This window comes from Terrapene carolina, unplaced genomic scaffold, assembly GCF_002925995.2.
Source record: "Terrapene carolina triunguis isolate 2854851 unplaced genomic scaffold, T_m_triunguis-2.0 Scaffold208, whole genome shotgun sequence".
In the NCBI taxonomy this organism is placed as follows: Eukaryota; Metazoa; Chordata; order Testudines; family Emydidae; genus Terrapene; species Terrapene triunguis.
In genome coordinates, this window is record NW_020664559.1 from 1 (window position 1) to 3,383 (window position 3,383).

Genomic DNA, 3,383 nt, shown 5'->3' on the forward strand with positions numbered 1-3,383 from the left:
CTGGGGATGCACACCTAGCACGCCTGCCCGTGTCCTACGAAGGGAGACGGCACGAGGAGAGGAGAGGAGAGGAGAGGCGAGACAGTGAGAAAGTTGGCCAACACACTAGAGAAGGGAGAGAGACAGACATGGGAGGGAGGCAAGCAACTTACCACCTGGAGTCATCCTCCTAGATGCACCCTTCCGCTGCGCAGGAGACACCGCTCCTGGCCAGAGAAATGAGCAGACCCTGAAAATGGGGACCTTGTCTCTCTCGTAAGCACAGCTGGTCAGGAACCATTTCTTACAAACCCAGCCCCAGCTAACGTGGCGTCCCTAGCAGGAGCAAGGTGGGCCGTGAGCACAGCAATCACCAAACCAGACACTTATCTCACTGAGAGTGGCGTGTGCTCGCATCCCAGATAGACGACCCTTGCCTGGCATCAACAATGTTCGCGGTCTCGTCGCTCTGGCTCGCTTTCCATCGCATGAGGGCTTGAGACTCTGACGCGTGACTTCTTTTCCCTCGGTCCTAAACCCAGCACAAGGGGAAAAAACAAATCCGTTACCATCTCAGTTGGCAATGTCTCATAGGCTCTTCCTTTTGCCTCTCCCTCACGGCGGGGCTCCTCCCTCAAACATCTTCCCATTACACCTTTATCATTACAACCAAAAAGCACCCCTTGCAACGGCACCCGACAGTCACTCTGCACAGCAGACTCTGGCCCCTCCCCGGCCGTAATCTCACAGAGCCCCGTTCCGAATGAGAAAGCACACGGCCTGTGAAGAATACTACAGCGAACACAGATGAGCAATTCAAAGCACTGACCGCTTACTCACAGCCAGTTATGCGGGAGTCAGAAAGCGGAGGACTGTTCATGTCTGCTGACAAGGATGTCCCGTCTGCTAATGTCCACTAGTGCCACTTTCTCCTCAGGCTAGGGCTCTTGGAAAATTCCTCTGGAAGCCAAGCTGCAAAAGCCAAGCATGAGCCATCACTACTTAAAGCTCTATTTGTTGCTTCAAATCTTGCCCTCATCCTGGCCTGCCTCTCCAATCCGATCTAAGTCAGCCCCACTCGATGAACAGAGACCGAGTTAACACCGACAGTCACAGCCCTGCATGGTTTTCGTCCCCTCCTACTTCTCCATGGCTCCCAAGACCTGGCCTGCAGGGATGCACACCTAGCACGCATGCCCGTGTCCTACGAAGAGAGACGGCACGAGAACAGGAGAGGAAAGAGTGAGAAAGTTGGCCAACACACAAGAGGAGAGAGAGAGAGAGGAAAATGGGAGGAAAGCAAGCAACTGACCACCTGGAGTCATCCTCCTGAATCCAACCTTCTGCTGCGGAGGAGACACCGTTCCTGACCAGAGAAATGAGCAACCTCTGAAAATAGGGACCTTTCCCCCTCGTAACGACAGCTAGTCAGGAACCTTTTCATACAAACCCAGCCCTAACTTAGTGGGCTTCCCAACCTGGACTCAGGTTGGGCGTGAGCAGAGCCCTCACCAAACCAGACACTTATCTCCCTGACAGCGGCGTCCCCTCGGCTCCCAGATGGACGGCTTTTGCGTGGCATCAGCAATGCTCAGAGTCTAGACGCTCTCGCTCGCTTTCCATCGTATGAGGGCAGTAGACTCTGACGCGTGACTTTGTTTTCCTTGGTACTAAACCTAACAGAGGGGGGGAAAAAAACAAAAAAATTAGCATCTCCGTCTGCAATGTCGCGTAGTCTCTTCATTTCACATCTCCCATATCCCACGGCTCCACCCTCAACCCATCTCCCATTACTAAGTTACAACTGCAACTAGAAGGCACCCATTGTAACGGCACCCAAAATACTCACTTTCCTCAGGAGACTCTTGTCCCTTGCCCAGCCTTAATTCCAGAGCCTCATACCCAACGAGGAAGCACACGGCCTGTGAAGAAAACTACAGCGACTACAGATGAGGAATTCAAAGCACTGACCTCTTCCTCACAGCCAGCGATGCAGAAGGCAGAAACATGAGGACTATTCATGTCTCCTTAGAAGGATGTCCAGGCTGCTCAGGTCCACTTCCGCCATATTCTTGTCCGGCTAGGGCTCCTGGACGATTCCTCTGCAAACTAATAAAGCCAAGCAAGAACTATCACTACACAGAACTCTATTGGTGCGTCGAGTCTTGCCCTCATCCCTGCCTCCCTCTCCAGTCCCATCTACATCAGCCCCACTCGATGAACAGAGACCGAGTTAACACCGACAGTCACCGCTCCACTCTCATGCATGATTTTCGTCCCCTCCTACTTCTCCATGGCTCCCGAGACAAAGCCTGTGGGGATGCACACGTAGCACGCCTGCCCGTGTCTTACGAAGGGAGACAACACGAGGAAAGGCAAGGACACACAGAGAGAGCTAGAGGGTGTGTGTTGGCCAACGTACTAGAGAAGAGAGAGAGAGAGAGAAAGGAAAACATCGGAGGAAAGCAAGCACTCACCACCTGGAGTCATCCTCCTGGATGCAACCTTCTGCTGCGGAGGAGACACCGTTCCTGACCAGAGAAATGAGCAACCTCTCAAAATAGGGACCTTTTCTCCCACGTGACCACAGCTAGTCAGGAACCTTTACATACAAACCCAGCCCTACCGTACGGGGCTTCCCTACCTGGACTCAGGTTGGGCGTGAGCAGAGCTCTCATGAAACCAAACACTTATCTCACTGACAGCAGCGTCTCCTCGGCTCCCAGATGGAAGGCTTTTGCGTGGCATCAACAATGCTCAGAGTCTCGACGCTCTCGCTCGCTTTCCATCGCATGAGGGCGGTAGACTCTGACGCGTGACTTCATTTCCCTTGGTACTAAACCCAGCGGGAGGGGGGAAACCAAAAAAATTAGCATCTTTGTCTGCAATGTCGCGTAGTCTCCTTCATTTCACATCTCCCATATCCCACGGCTCCACCCTCAACCCATCTCCCATTACTACATTACAACTGCAACTAGAAGGCACCCATTGTAACGGCACCCTTAATACTCACTTTGCTCAGGAGACTCTTGTCCCTTCCCCAGCCTTAATCCCAGAGCCTCGTAACTTAGGAGGAAGCACACGGCCTGTGAAGAAAACTACAGCGAGTACAGACGAGGAATTCAAAGCACTGACCTCTTACTCATAGCCAGCGATGCAGAAGGCAGAAACATGAGGACTATTCATGTCTCCTTAGAAGGATGTCCAGGCTGCTCAGGTCCACTTCCGCCATATTCTTGTGCGGCTAGGGCTCCTGGACGATTCCTCTGCCAACTAATAAAGCCAAGCAAGAACCATCATTACACAGAGCTCTATTGGTGCTGGAAATCTTGCCCTCAGCCCTGCCACCCTCTCCAGTCCCATCTACATCGGCCCCGCTCAATGAACAGAGACCGAGTTAACAC

At 52.8% G+C, this 3,383-nt stretch overlaps 1 long non-coding RNA gene across 1 annotated transcript; it reads right to left on the minus strand.

Moving 5' to 3' along the window:
* Window positions 1-6: 6 nt before the first annotated feature.
* On the minus strand, window positions 7-3,365 carry LOC115271257. Its single transcript, XR_003899864.1, has 5 exons — window positions 3,115-3,365; window positions 2,457-2,815; window positions 1,951-2,088; window positions 820-1,655; window positions 7-511 (listed from the first exon to the last, which is right to left on the minus strand). It is a non-coding gene; the product is annotated as an uncharacterized LOC115271257 (long non-coding RNA).
* Window positions 3,366-3,383: the final 18 nt, after the last annotated feature.